We start from the raw sequence: 16,235 nt of genomic DNA, 5'->3' as shown, positions 1-16,235 counted from the left end.
CTCACCGTGTAAGTTGTGTGACAGCAACAAATACCGTTCGTTTGGTAACGTTTTTAAAACAATGAGGAAGTCTGGTGGAAGAGGTCGTGGCCGGGGGCATTCATTGTCAGCTGGTAATGAGGGTAGTGGTAGTGGTGGAGCATCAGCTGGTCGTGGGAAAAAAAATATTGCACCTAAGTCTGGAGCTGTGGAGCGAGGTTCGTCGTCTGGCTACACAAGGCCTCGAACGCTCCCTTTTCTGGGAGTAGGAAAACCGCTTTTAAAGCCGGAGCAGCAAGAGCAAGTTTTGGCTTATCTTGCTGACTCAGCCTCTAGCTCTTTTGCCTCCTCTCGTGAAACTGGTAAATGTCAAAGCAGCGCGTCGTTAGTGGATGTTCACGGTCAGGGACAAGTCGCTTCCTTGTCCTCTTCAGCAAAAACAACAACAGAGAAGAATGCAGCAGGCGACACAACGGGTTACTCCATGGAGCTCTTTACACATACCGTCCCTGGCTTAGAAAGTGAAGCAGTTAACAGTCCATGCCCATTACAAGTTGAATCTGACATGGAGTGCACTGATGCACAGCCACAGCCAGACTACTATCCTGGTCCTTTGACTCAGACCACAACATTGCCATCGCAGGGTGCTGATCAAGAATCAGACCCTGATGAGACTATGTTGCCCCATCACGAACGCTATACCACCGACCGACACGGTGACACAGACGAAGTTGCACACGAGCTACAAGAAGAGGTAATAGATGACCCAGTTCTTGACCCCGATTGGCAGCCATTGGGGGAACAGGGTGCAGGCGGCAGCAGTTCTGAAGCGGAGGAGGAGGGGCCGCAGCAGGCATCAACATCGCAACAGGTTCCATCTACCGGGCCCGTATCTTGCCCAAAACGCGTGGCAAAGCTAAAACCTGTTGGAGGACAGCGTGGCCATCCGGTTAAAGCTCAGTCTGCAATGCCTGAAAAGGTATCCGATGCTAGAAAGAGTGCAGTCTGGCATTTTTTTAAACAACATCCAATTGATCAGCGCAAAGTCATCTGTCAAAAATGTTCAACTACCTTAAGCAGAGGACAGAATCTGAAAAGTCTCAATACAAGTTGCATGCATAGACATTTAACCACCATGCATTTGCAAGCCTGGACTAACTACCAAACGTCCCTTAAGGTTGTAGCACCCTCGGCCAATGAAGCTAGTCAGCAACGCAACATCCCTTCCGGCAGTGTAGGGCCACCATTTTCCGCACCACCTGCAGTATCTGTGCAGGTTTCTTTGCCAGGCCAAAGCAGTCAGGGTCAGGGAATCACCAGTTTCGTAGTAGGAAACACTGCATCTAGGGCACCGGTGGCAACAATACCATCTCCCACCGTCTCTCAGTCTGCCATGTCCACCGGCACCCCCGCTAGTTCCACGATCTCCAGCTCTCCAGTCCAGCTCACCCTACATGAGACTATGGTTAGAAAAAGGAAGTACTTAGCCTCGCATCCGCGTACACAGGGTTTGAACGCACACATAGCTAGACTAATCTCGTTAGAGATGATGCCCTACCGGTTAGTTGAAAGCGAAGCTTTCAAAGCCCTGATGGACTACGCTGTACCACGCTACGAGCTACCCAGTCGACACTTTTTTTCCAGAAAAGCCATCCCAGCCCTCCACCAGCATGTTAAAGAGCGCATCGTCCATGCACTCAGGCAATCTGTGAGCACAAAGGTGCACCTGACAACAGATGCATGGACCAGTAGGCATGGCCAGGGATGTTACGTGTCCATCACGGCACACTGGGTAAATGTGGTGGATGCAGGGTCCACAGGGGACAGCAAGTTTGGGACAGTTCTGCCTAGCCCACGGTCTAGGAAACAATTGGCTGTAGCCGTTCGCACCCCCTCCTCCTCCTCTTCGTCCTCCTGCAGAAGCGAGAGCTCGTCCACAGACCGCAGTCGCACAACCACTCCATCCGCAGCTGCCACTGTTGCACACCAGGTCTCCCATTATGGGGCAGCTACTGGCAAACGTCAGCAGGCTGTATTGGCTATGAAGTGTTTGGGCGACAACAGACACACCGCGGAAGTTCTGTCCGAGTTCTTGCAGAAAGAAACGCAGTCGTGGCTGGGCACTGTAGATCTTGAGGCAGGCAAGGTAGTGAGTGATAACGGAAGGAATTTCATGGCTGCCATCTCCCTTTCCCAACTGAAACACATTCCTTGCCTGGCTCACACCTTAAACCTGGTGGTGCAGTGCTTCCTGAAAAGTTATCCGGGGTTATCCGACCTGCTCCTCAAAGTGCGTGGACTTTGCTCACATATCCGCCGTTCGCCCGTACACTCCAGCCGTATGCAGACCTATCAGCGTTCTTTGAACCTTCCCCAGCATCGCCTAATCATAGACGTTGCAACAAGGTGGAACTCCACACTGCACATGCTTCAGAGACTGTGTGAACAGAGGCGGGCTGTTATGTTTTTGTGGGAGGATACACATACACGGGCAGGCAGTAGGATGGCAGACATGGAGTTGTCAGGTGTGCAGTGGTCGAAGATTCAAGACATGTGTCAAGTCCTTCAGTGTTTTGAGGAATGCACACGGCTGGTTAGTGCAGACAACGCCATAATAAGCATAAGCATCCCCCTAATGCGTCTGCTGATGCAAAGTTTGACGCACATAAAGGATCAGGCGTCTGCAGCTGAGGAAGAGGAAAGCCTTGATGACAGTCAGCCATTGTCTGGCCAGGGCAGTGTACAGGACGAGGTAGCGGGCGAAGAGGAGGAGGAGGACGAGGAGGATGATGGGGATGATTATATTTTTAATGAGGAAGCTTTTCCGGGGCCACTGGAAATTGGTGGCGCGGCAAGGCCGGGTTCTGGTTTTTTGAGGGACACAAGTGACGTGGATTTGCCTGAAACTGCCCCTCAACCAAGCGCAACCGCAGATTTGAGAACTGGAACTTTGGCCCACATGGCGGATTATGCCTTACGTATCCTCAAAAGGGACACACGCATAACTAAAATGATGAATGATGACGATTACTGGTTGGCCTGCCTCCTTGATCCTCGCTATAAAGGCAAATTGCAAAATATAATGCCACATGAGAACTTGGAACTAATATTAGCAACCAAACAATCAACTCTTGTTGACCGTTTGCTTCTGGCATTCCCTGCACACAGCGCCCGTGATCGTTCTCACACGAGCTGCAGGGGCCAGCAGACCAGAGGAGTTAGAGGGGCAGAAATCAGAAGTGGCGTTGGCCAGAGGGGTTTTCTGACCAGGTTGTGGAGTGATTTTGCTATGACCGCAGACAGGACAGGTACTGCAGCATCAATTCAAAGTGACAGGAGACAACATTTGTCCAGTATGGTTACAAACTATTTTTCATCCCTTATCGATGTTCTCCCTCAACCGTCATTCCCATTTGATTACTGGGCATCAAAATTAGACACCTGGCCAGAATTGGCAGAATATGCATTGCAGGAGCTTGCTTGCCCGGCAGCTAGTGTCCTATCAGAAAGAGTATTCAGTGCTGCAGGTTCAATACTAACAGAAAAAAGGACTCGTCTGGCTACCCAAAATGTAGATGATCTAACCTTCATTAAAATGAACCACAACTGGATTTCGAAATCTTTTGCCCCACCTTGCCCGGCTGACACCTAGCTTTCCTATGAAAAGGTCTTGCCTGTGGACTATTCTGAATGCCTTTTCCAATCTCGTAATTTTCAGCACCTGATTGTCCAGCATACGACATGTTTACACCTCACTAAATGGCCAAACTCCCCACACGGGGCCGTGGTATCGACACTTGGCGACAGCACCCGTGAGAGTGCAGTTTGTCTGAAGAGGTGGGTGAGCCCGCTTTTGGTCGACGGCACTGCCACTGGGCCCCTCCTAGTACAATAAAGTGTCTCTGGCGGTGGTGGTGCGCACCCAACGTCAGACACACCGTTGTAATATGAGGGGCCCTGGGCCTGTACCGCCGGTCACAAGACAGTTTCCCCCCACCCCAGCTCAAACAGTGCTCTACCACTTGCAAAATTATCTCACAGCTCCACCAATGTTTAGTCTATGCGCTGACATCCTTCAATGCCTGCCACTGACAATACCATTGTATTGACATTTTTGTTATGTTAGGCCTTCGATGCCTGTCTGTGGTCACTCCTTCCAATAGGCCTCCACTGACCACACCACTGCTGCCCGTGTACCCCTGGAACCAATTTAAAATTGCCTACAGCCATGTGTTATTATTTTAGGCCTTCGATGCCTGTCTGCGGTCACTCCTTCCACTAGGCCTCTACTGACCACACCACTGCTGCCCGTGTACCCCTGGAACCAATTTAAAATTGCCTACAGCCATGTGTTATTATTTTAGGCCTTCGATGCCTGTCTGCGGTCACTCCTTCCACTAGGCCTCTACTGACCACACCACTGCTGCCAGTGTACCCCTGTAACCAATTTAAAATTGCCTACAGCCAGCCCAATTTTTTTATTTTAGGCCTTCGATGCCTGTCTGCGGTCCATTTTTTCAACTACTACTACACTGACCAGGTCACTGCTGCCCGTGTACCCCTGGAACCAATTTAAAATTGCCTACAGCCATGTGTTATTATTTTAGGCCTTCGATGCCTGTCTGCGGTCACTCCTTCCACTAGGCCTCCACTGACCACACCACTGCTGCCCGTGTACCCCTGGAACCAATTTAAAATTGCCTACAGCCATGTGTTATTATTTTAGGCCTTCGATGCCTGTCTGCGGTCACTCCTTCCACTAGGCCTCCACTGACCACACCACTGCTGCCCGTGTACCCCTGGAACCAATTTAAAATTGCCTACAGCCAGCCCAATTTTTTTATTTTAGGCCTTCGATGCCTGTCTGCGGTCCATTCTTTCAACTACTACTACACTGACCAGGGCACTGCTGCCCGTGTACCCCTGGAACCAACATCAGAAAATATAAAAATAAGTATTTTGCTTACAAAAAAGAAAATACTGGAGAGATATCAAATGCAGACATTTTAACATTAAAAACAAACACACAACTAAAATCTGGTACAGTACTAAAAATGGCCACCAGCTACAATTACTTTCTCCTGCAAGTAGTTAACTGAAAGGTTTTTTAAATTGAAAACACAGATATGGCATCCACCGAGTGTTGTCCTGTCGCGTCTTCTTTATATTATTGCCGAGAAGATGCAAAACAATGAAAATAATAAAATCATTAATTACCAAAATAATAGAGAAAGTCAACACCACATTGCAAATAAACATTCATTCCAAATAAAGAAGCAGGGCGCGTCCGAGGGTGAGTATATACCTAATAAGAATATAATCACCCTCGGACGCGCAATGCTTATTTCCAACAGCCTTCCTTCCTAAGAATCAGCCCTTCCGTGGTGTAGAGAGAGGGTGTGTTACACTCCAAGGTGTTCCCCAGGTTGCCTTTCCTGAGCTTCGATCTTCCGGCTCTCGTTTAGTAGTTGTTGGAAACTACGCTGCATTAGGCCTTCAAATTGGGTATGGGGTGTAGAGAGATGGTGTGTTCCACTCCAAGGTGTTCCCCAGGTTGCCTTTCCTGAGCTTCGATCTTCCGGCTCTCGTTTAGTAGTTGTTGGAAACTACGCTGCATTAGGCCTTCAAATTGGGTATGGGGTGTAGAGAGAGGGTGGTTTACACTCCAAGGTGTTCCCCAGGTTGCCTTTCCTGAGCTTCGATATTCCGGCTCTCGTTTAGTAGTTGTTGGAAACTACACTGCATTAGGCCTACAAATTTGGTATGGGGGAAACCTTGGCGCATCTGCGGTCCCTCCTTCCTCTAGGCCTCCACTGACCTGTCTACTGCTGCCCGTGTTCCCCTGGAACCAATTTTAAATTGCCTACAGGCAGCCCAATTTATTATGTTAGGGCTTCGAAGCCTGTCTGCGGTCCCTCCTTCCACTAGGCCTCCACTGACCTGTCTACTGCTGCCCGTGTACCCCTTGAACCAACATCATAAAATAAAAAAAAAAGTATTTTGCTTATAAAAAAGAAAATACTGGTGAGATATCAAATGCAGACATTTTAACATTAAAAACAAACACACAACTAAAATCTGGTACAGTACTAAAAATGGCCACCAGCTACAATTACTTTCTCCTGCAAGTAGTTAACTGAAAGGTTTTTTAAATTGAAAACACACATATGGCATCCACCGAGTGTTGTCCTGTCGCGTCTTCTTTATATTATTGCCGAGAAGATGCAAAACAATGAAAATAATAAAATCATTAATTACCAAAATAATAGAGAAAGTCAACACCACATTGCAAATAAACATTCATTCCAAATAAAGAAGCAGGGCGCGTCCGAGGGTGAGTATATACCTAATAAGAATATAATCACCCTCGGACGCGCAATGCTTATTTCCAACAGCCTTCCTTCCTAAGAATCAGCCCTTCCGTGGTGTAGAGAGAGGGTGTGTTACACTCCAAGGTGTTCCCCAGGTTGCCTTTCCTGAGCTTCGATCTTCCGGCTCTCGTTTAGTAGTTGTTGGAAACTACGCTGCATTAGGCCTTCAAATTGGGTATGGGGTGTAGAGAGATGGTGTGTTCCACTCCAAGGTGTTCCCCAGGTTGCCTTTCCTGAGCTTCGATCTTACGGCTCTCGTTTAGTAGTTGTTGGAAACTACGCTGCATTAGGCCTTCAAATTGGGTATGGGGTGTAGAGAGAGGGTGTGTTACACTCCAAGGTGTTCCCCAGGTTGCCTTTCCTGAGCTTCGATCTTCATGCTCTCGTTTAGTAGTTGTTGGAAACTACGCTGCATTAGGCCTACAAATTGGGTATGGGGTGTAGAGAGAGGGTGTGTTACACTCCAAGGTGTTCCCCAGGTTGCCTTTCCTGAGCTTCGATCTTCCGGCTCTCGTTTAGTAGTTCTTGGAAACTACACTGCATTAGGCCTTCAAATTGGGTATGGGGTGTAGAGAGAGGGTGTGTTACACTCCAAGGTGTTCCCCAGGTTGCCTTTCCTGAGCTTCGATCTTCCGGCTCTCGTTTAGTAGTTCTTGGAAACTACACTGCATTAGGCCTACAAATTGGGTATGGGGTGGAGAGAGATGGTGTGTTACACTCCAAGGTGTTCCCCAGGTTTCCTTGCCATTGCTTCGGTCTTCCGACTCTCGTTTAGTAGTTGTAGAAAAGTACACTGCATTAGGCCTACAAAATGGGTATGGGGTGGAGAGAGATGGTGTGTTACACTCCAAGGTGTTCCCCAGGTTGCCTTTCCTGAGCTTCTATCTTCAGGCTCTCATTAAATTGTGGTTAAATGGAACAACTGCATTTGGCGTACTAGTTGGTTTGGGGCCTACTATCGGTGTCTGCCACTCCTTGCTGTTCTCCTCCACTGAACAAAGCTGTGCCGCCTGTTTACTACTGTTGCCAATTTTGAACTGCATTTCGACTACTTACTGATTTGGCCCTACTCTCTGTGTCAGCCTCTCATTCCAGTTGTCCTCCACTGCAATGCCCCCTGGTTATTCCTGTGTTACCAATTTTGAACTGCATTTAGCCCACTTTATTCTTTGGGCCTATATCTGTGTTTCCACTTCATCGTGCCCATTGCCCAGCCAGTGATAGATGAGTCTGCTGGTACATTGACCCATAACGCAACATTCCCCGTGCATGCTACACAACAACATTGTGACCCTGCTGAAAGTCAGGTTGCTCTTCCCGCATACCATACCACCTTACACGGGGACAAAGAGGAAGGTGCAGATGAAAGTGCAGGTTCCTTCATCAGGTGGGGGGAGGAATACTAGTTGGCGACGTCACTGGCACAGGGCCTCTCATAGTACGCAAAAGTGTTGCTGCCGGTGGGAGGCGCCCCCGCCGTGCAAACACACCGCTGTACTTTGAGGGGCCCTGTGCCAGTGCCAATGCCAACAAGTGGGCCCCCCCTGCTTGCTCAGGATCACAGCACTTGCAAAGTTGAAATACTTACCTCTCCCTGCTCCACTGCCGTGACGTGGTCCAGATTTCCTGGGCCCACTAATTACTTGAACCAGCCCTACCCCACACAACTTTAGCCAAATGACCCCCAATTTCAAATGCCTTCCAATTATTATAAGGTAAATTACGCTTGACAAGCTTCATTAAGAAGAATGGATGGTTTTGACATTAAAATGGGCACTCTAGGTGTTTTCCTGGCCCCCACTCACTGCCGACTATGCTGCCCCATTGACTTGCATTGGGTTTCGTGTTTCGGTCGATCCCGACTTTACGTCATAATCGGCCGATTTCACTCGACCCGACTTTTGAGATAGTCGGGTTTCGCGAAACCCGGCTCGACTCTAAAAAGGTCAAGGTCGCTCAACTCTAGTGCTGTATAGAATTTGACTATCAGACAGCCAAAAAAAAAATCCACCGGCCTCCAATGACCAAACTGACCAAACTTGGAGCAGAGATATATGAGGCCTTTTTCAGCAGGCAGTTATGGAGCTTTGGGAGGGATGCAGTGGGACCAATGGACGCACATACCGTGCCTGCAGGCCTTGCACTGATGTGGATATGCTGTGCCCTGCCTGACTGGAGTTGCAATATCGGGACCCACGAATTAGCCCTAAAAAGGATTTGGTTTCTGAGGAGTTGTGGATGTAAGAGTTGCAGACCTACACTACCTCTAAAAACCATGATTCTGACTATCTCGGCAGCAGCTCTCCCTACTCTCGATGAAACAGGAACAGAATGCGGCAAGCAGGGCGGCGTCAGGTCTCTCATTATTATTATTGTTCATTTGTATAGCGCCATTAATTCCATGGTGCTGTACATGAGAAAAGGGGTTACAGATAACGTTTACAGTAAACAAATTTACAGTGACAGACTGGTGCAGAGGGGAGGGGACCCTGTCCTTGCGGACTTACATTCTAATAATAATAATAATAATAATCTTTATTTATATTGCACCAACATATTCTGCAGCGCTTTACAGTTTAACAGTATCAAACACAACAGACATAAGTAACAACGTTAACAATACAATAATTAAAGCGAAATAGAACGCCCCTGCTCGTGAGAGTTTACAATCTACAATGAGGTGGGGGAGATACAAAGTACAGGTGTGTATTTACAATGATGTATTTACAATCATGGTCCAGCCAACTTCAGAGGGTGGGGGATAGATGGAGATAGTGAATGGGCTACACACAAACATAAAAGGAGTTTGGTTAGTGACCGTGGTAGACCGCTCTAAACAAATGTGTTTTGAGCGAGCGCCTAAAATTATACAAATTGTGGATGGTCCTTATATCTTGGGGTAGAGCATTCTATGGGATAATGGGGAGGAGACAGAAGGTCGGGGGAGTGGCAGCTTTGGCGGTGGTGAGGCGGCAGCTCCAGTGGTTGGTGAGGCGGCAGAATGGTTATTGCAGGCTGTTGGCTTTCCTGAAGAGATGGGCTTTCAGGTTCCATCTGAAGGATCCATGGGTGGTGGATAATCGGAACTGTTGAGGCCTTGTGAGGATCGAAGATTATGTGAGTGAAGATAGTGGGAGATTAGTTCAGAGATATAGGGAGGGGACAGGTTGTGGATGGCTTTGTAGATTAGTGTTAGTAGTTTGAACTGGATTCGTTGGGAATTGGGAGCCAGTGGAGGGATTTGCAGAGGGGAGAAGCAGGGGAGTAGCGAGGAGAGAGGTGGATTAGCCGGGCAGCAGAGTTAAGGATAGACTGGAGCTGTGCAAGGGAGTTAGCGGGGAGGTCACAGAGGAGGGTGTTGCAGTAATCGAGGCGGGAGATGATGAAGGCATGCACAAGAGTTTTAGTAGATTGTCTCATACTCGGGATGATGCTATGTGGCCCAGCCAATCACTGCATGACCACAACAAAGATGGCTGCAGCATTTCATAGCCTGGCAGACAATCCCTGCACTGTGATTGGGCCTCTAAAGTCCGCCAAAACTGCTGGGTGGAGACTGCAGTTACCGCCGAATAATCCCAGAAATGCTCGCTGCTCGCCGAGCATAGCGATACTCGGTAGTAACGAGTAGTGGCGAGAACATTCGCTCATCACTAATTAGTATCATATTTCTCACCCAGTATTGCATCTTTTTGGGTACATTTAATTGCTATATAAGCCTCCAAAAACTCATTAAAAAATTTGTCGGTATTATAATGCTATAGACTATTCTGTGGTCTGGAGGACATTTCCTTGGTATATAACTCTCAATAGTATGCAGCGCCCCAGAGTCCTGGTCGTTGCAGTAATGTTGTTCTTCCACCAGGGGGAGTGATGTTACGTCTGAAGGCAATGAAGGAGATCTTCTGTCCAGGTATCACAACCACAATACACACTTCACACTCCAGGCCGCCAGGGGGAGCCATGCTTCTATCTATTAGGGCACTCCTCAAAATTAGGTAAAACTGGGAGTCTGGGCAGAATGTTAGAAGGAGGAGAGGAGAGCAGACGGAAGGTCTGTGGGAGAACGAGGGTTCACGGAGCTGCGCCTGCCCCACGTGCGGCAGCATCCAAAGAAAGAGACATTGAAAGGAATTGTGTTGCAGTGAGTGAGAAACGAAGTCATAGCAAAAGGAGAGGAACATCAGGGGGGAGACCAGCTAGAAGCAGGCTGCCTCCTTCTGAAACGCAGTAACCGGTAGCCAGAACACAGAGGGAGTAAGGATCTCTAGGCCGTTACTTCAGAAACTGGCAGGACAGTTGATTCCACGTTGGCTGCCCGACCATATACCCAGCAGGCACGGTGGCAACTTGTGGGGGCTGGGGCATCTCTAGGGTCCCTATAAAAAGCCTCAGGCCATCAGTCATACGGGTTTGTTCTATCCATCAGGGGGATAGAGAGAAAGAGATTAACACCGACGATAGTTGTGAGGACCTCACCGAGGAGCTCAGCAGGGAGGTACTACAACACTCAGGCACCAGAGGAAGGTTATAGAATTCCACCTGGATAAGGGGACTCTGGATTTGCCTTCAGACCGGCAGGACTCTGCCTACCCTGTGGTCCTTACCCTGGACTGTGGATGCCTAAGCCTTCAGTAAAGGTAAAGAGACTGCAACCTTGTGTCCTCGTTATTCACTGCGCCTTACATCATCCACCATCTACACTCTGGGAAGCCCTGGGGACATACTTCACCTGTGGGAAGGTATACCATCTAGCTGCCACAACTTCACCCCAGTGGACCCCTAAACAGCGTCGGTCACCCTGACCGAATACCACAGGTGGCGTCACGACTCACGAACATTATCTTATAACCTTTTGTCCTTTTATTGGATGCCCCTCAAAGGGCCACGGACCGGGTCAAGCCACCGTTACATCCCTGACGAGAACAAAAGGGCCCGGTACCGAGTACCCCATTGCCATAACGTGGGGGCAATCCAAGTACATAGCCTTTAGGCCGGCATCACACTGGCATTTTAAACACTGAGTGCAATGCGATAAAAAATTGCATTGCACTCGGACCAATGTTAAGCTATGGGGCAGCTCCCAGCAGCCGACTTTTTGTCGGCCGTTTTCCTCGGTCCGAGACAATCGCAGCATGCTGAGATTGTCTCGGACCGAGGAAAACTCTCGGCTCACTCGCACCCATAGGCTTATCATCCGAGTGATGTGCGTTATAAGCGGACCCCAGCAATGGAGGAGATGGAGAAATTCATTTTTCCGCCTCCTCCGCAGCTGTGCTCCGATGCTCCCTGTGCAAGAGAATCGGGCGCATGATACTCGGCTCCTGCTCTGCTGCAAGCAGGAGCCGAGTATCATTAGCATATCGCATCCGATGATCTCGCATTGGATGCAATACGCCAGTATGACGCCGGCCTTAGGAGTCTAGGAGACCAACACCTGCCAATGTGACCAGAATGTGTATGAGGCCTCCTTTATGTCTAACACAGGGTGTATCTGAGTTCCTAATTTTTGGCAGTTCTTGCTTCCTTATGAATTTAAGTGAAATTTCCTATTTGTTAATAAAAAATAAATTTTGGTTTACTAAAATTATATATTTTTTTAAATCCTTTTTAAAATTTGTCTTACGTACATGTCATTTTACAGGAAAGAATGGTTCTTAGGGTTTTTTTTTCCCTGTAAAATACAATTTCTCGTTTGTTTGAAATCTTTTATTTCACCATTGTTTATGACACCATTGTTCTCAGCCGCGATCTGGGAGTCGGAGATGCTTCCTGTGGTCTTCCCTGTGCTGTTCTCCTTCCATTCAGCACTTGACCCATCATTTTAACCCCTTAACGACCAGAGGTATTTTTGGTTTTGCATTTTCATTTTTCGCCCCCCCCTTCTTCCCAGAGCCATAACTTTTTTATTTTTCTGTCAATACGGACATGTGAGGGCTTATTTTTTGGCGGGAAAAGTTGTACTGTTGAACGACCTCATTGGTTTTACTATGCTGTGTACTAGAAAACGGGAAAAAAAAAATTCCAAGTGCTGTGAAATTGCAAAAAAAGTGCAATCCCACACTTGTTTTAGGTTTGGCTTTTTTACTAGGGTCACTAAATGTTAAAACTGACCTGATATTATGATTCTCCAGGACATTGCGTGTTCATTGGCACCAAACAGGCCTAGGTTCTTTTTATCTAAGAGGTGAAAAAAAAATCCAAATTCTGATAAAAATTTTAAAAAAAATGGCGCCATTTTCCGATTCCCGTAGCGTCTCCATTTTTCATGACCTTGGGTTGGGTGAGGGCTGATTTTTTGCATGCCAAGCTGACGTTTTTAATTATACCATTTCGGTGCAGGTACGCTCTTTTGATTGCTCATTATTGCATTTTAATGCAATGTCGCGGTGACCAAAAAAAAGGAATTCTGGTGTTTTGACATTTTTTCTTGCTACGCTGTTTAGTAATCAGGTTAATCCTTTTTTTTTTAATTAATAGATCGGTGATTTTGAATGCGGCGATACCAAATATGTGTAGGTTTGATTTTTTTATTGCTTTATTTTGAATGGAGAAAAAAGGGGGGCGATTTGAACTTTTATTTTTTTTTTTAAACATTTTGTTTCCACTTTTGGCCTGCTTCAATAGCCTCCATGGGAGACTAGAAGCTGCCATAACTCGATCGGCTCTGCCACATATAGGCGATGACCAATGGAGACCTCTGGTTGTCATGGCAACGCACCGGTGACCTGGAATCGCGTGACGGGGGTCACCAATGGGCGGATTGCCAAGCACGATTGCTGGAAATGCATGTTAAATGTTCTCTGTTCCTGGCACATGTCAGCTGTTCAAAACAGCTGACATGTACAGGAAAAGGTGCGAGCTCACCGCTGGAGCCCGCACCAAACAGGGGGAGGCGTCCAATGACAGAAAAATCCATTATTGGTCTTTAAGGAGTTAAACATTTTCACTGCCCCCCAGACCTCTTTGTAGGGTCTGCTGGAAAAAAAGCTCGACTTTTGCATTATACTAATTGCTTGAAATGAGCATTCGAGCATTAGGAATTCCTCTGTTTGAGCATCTGAGCATTTCAGGCCTCGCTCATCCCTAATCTCTACTAGTTCCAGCCCGAGTGCCCTACAATGATGAGCTTCACCTCCACATCCCGGTACTGTTACTTTTCTGCTAGAAGATCAAGTCTTGGAGACTCCTGTGGGGTCTGCTCCTCCCCAGTGTAGAGCTCTGTTCAGACACTGCAGATAATACACATGTAGATGAAGCCCTTGGTGTGGACCTTCCACTTCAGAGCTGCAGGGTAACAGGTTTTAATTCCTGGGCTGATAATGACTGACCTGTACATACATGGACATGAAAGCCCCCTTGTTAATCAGAAGAACCAGCCTGAGGTCCAATGTATCCTGGAGGTAAATCTCACATCTACACAGGTTTACCGAGTCCTTCACTCCCCAAATGTATGGAGACCTCTATTGTGTGCTGATTGCTACATCTAGGATATACCTTGGTAATGCCTTTTTTTGGGGGGGGAGGGGGATAAGGTGGGTGGGTAACAAAGTATTCTGCAAAGATTTATAACTTTCCAAAGGCTGCTCAATAACTAAATGACAAAAAAAAAAAAAGTTTTGGTTAATCTTTAACCCCTTCATGACCGTGGGATTTTTCGTTTTTCCATGTTCGTTTTTCACTCCCCTCCTTCCCTGAGCCATAACTTTTTTATTTTTCCGTCAATTTGGCCATCTGAGGGCTTATTTTTTGCAGGACGAGTTGTACTTTTGAAAAACATCATTGGTTTTAGCATGTCGTGTCCTAGAAAACAGGAAAAAAAATTCCAAGTGCGGTGAAATTGCAAAAAAAGTGCAATCTCACACTTGTTTTTTGTTTGGCTTTTTTGCTAGGTTCACTAAATGCTAAAACTGACCTGCCATTATGATTCTCCAGGTCAGTACGAGTTCATAGACACCTAACATGACTAGGTTATTTTTTACCTAAGTGGTGAAAAAAAATTCCAAACTTTGGTAAAAAAAAAAAAAAAAAGCGCCATTTTCCGATACTCATAGCGTCTCCATTTTTTATGATCTGGGGTCGGTTGAGGGCTTATTTTTTGCGTGCCGAGCTGGCATTTTTAAGGATAGCATTTTGGTGCAGATACAATCTTTTGATCGCCCGTTATTGCATTTTAATGCAATGTCGCGGCGACCAAAAAAACGTAGTTCTGGCGTTTTGAATATTTTTCTCGCTATGCCGTTTAGCGATCAGGTTAATGCTTTTTTTATTGACAGATTGGGCGATTCTGAATGCGGCAATACCAAATATGTGTAGGTTTGATTTTTTTTATTGATTTATTTCGATTGGGGCGAAAGGGGGGTGATTTAAACTTTTATATTTTTTTTATTTTTTTCACTTTTTTTTATTTATTTTTTTTCACTTTTGCCATGCTTCAGTAGCCTCCATGGGAGGCTAGAAGCAGGCACAACACGATCGCCTCTGCTACATAGCAGCGATCTGCTGATCGCTGCTATGTAGCAGAAATGCAGGTGTGCTGTGAGCGCCGACCACAGGGTGGCACTCACAGCTGCCGGGGATCTGTAACCATAGAGGTCTCTAGGACCTCTATGGTTACTATTCTGAAGCATCACCGACCTCCGATCATGTGACGGGGTTCGGCGATGCCGTCATTTCCGGCCGCCCGGCCGGATGCAGTAGTTAAATGCCGCTGTCTGCGTTTGACAGCGGCATTTAACTAGTTAATAGGTGCGGGCAGATCGCGATTCTGCCCGCGCCTATTACGGGCACATGTAATCTGTTCAAAACAGCTGACATGTCCCGGCTTTGATGCGGGCTCACCGCGGAGCCCTGCATCAAAGCAAGGGAGCAGACATCGGACGTACTATCCCGTCCGAGGTCAGAAAGGGGTTAAGGCCATGTGCACACGCTGCGGAATGTGCTGCGGATCGGCAGCAGTTTCCCATAAGTTTACATTACAATGTAAACCTATGGGAAACAGAAAACGCTGTGCCCATGCTGCAGAAAAAAACGCGAGGAAACGCAGCGGTTTACATTCCGCAGCATGTCACTTCTTTCTGCGGATTCCGCAGCAGTTTTACAACTGCTCCAATAGAAAACCGCAGGTGTAAAACTGCAGTGAAATCTGCAAAAAAAAAAGCGCGGTAAATCCTTGGTGAATCCACAATAAATCTGCAGCAAAAGCGCAGCGTTTTTGCCCTGCAGATTTATCAAATCCGCAGTGGGCCATTCTACGTGTGCGCATACCCTAGCTCTTTCATCCCTGGGACATTTTCGTTTTTTGCTCCCTTCTTCCCAGAGCCACCTTTGCCTTTCATACTTTTCTGTCAATATTTTTTTATGAGGGCTTTTTTTCTTTGCAGGAGGAGTTGCACTTTTGAAAGACATCGTTGATTTTACCTTCTAATGTACTAGATAAAAAAATCCAGCTGCTGAGAAATTGGAAAAAAAAAAGTGCAATTTCACAATTATTTAGTTTTTGATTTTCCAGGTCATTACAAGTTCTCAGATGCCAAAGAATTATAGGTTCTTTTTTTATTTTAGTGGTAAAAAAAATTCCTAAATTTGTTGGCTTAGGTTGCGGTAACCAAGAAAAAAAAAAAAAAAAAAAAAAAAGGCATTCTGGAGTTTTTATTTTTTTTGCTACGTTGTTTACTGATTGGAATAATTATTTTTATAGTTTGATATATTGGCTGTTTCTTATACCAAATATGTGTTTTTTTTTGTTATTGTTTTATTTTGAATGGGGCGATTTGAACTTTTATATATATTTTTTTAATATTTAAAAAAAAAAATTTTTCACATTTTTAAACTAGCTGTCATGGGTTGGAAAAGATGCCGACCCAGCCTCATCAAAAGGGAAGA

The sequence above is a fragment of the Ranitomeya imitator genome, unplaced genomic scaffold (genome assembly GCF_032444005.1).
Source record: "Ranitomeya imitator isolate aRanImi1 unplaced genomic scaffold, aRanImi1.pri SCAFFOLD_1637, whole genome shotgun sequence".
NCBI classification, from domain to species: Eukaryota; Metazoa; Chordata; class Amphibia; order Anura; family Dendrobatidae; genus Ranitomeya; species Ranitomeya imitator.
Note: the sequence above shows the minus strand (reverse complement) of the source record.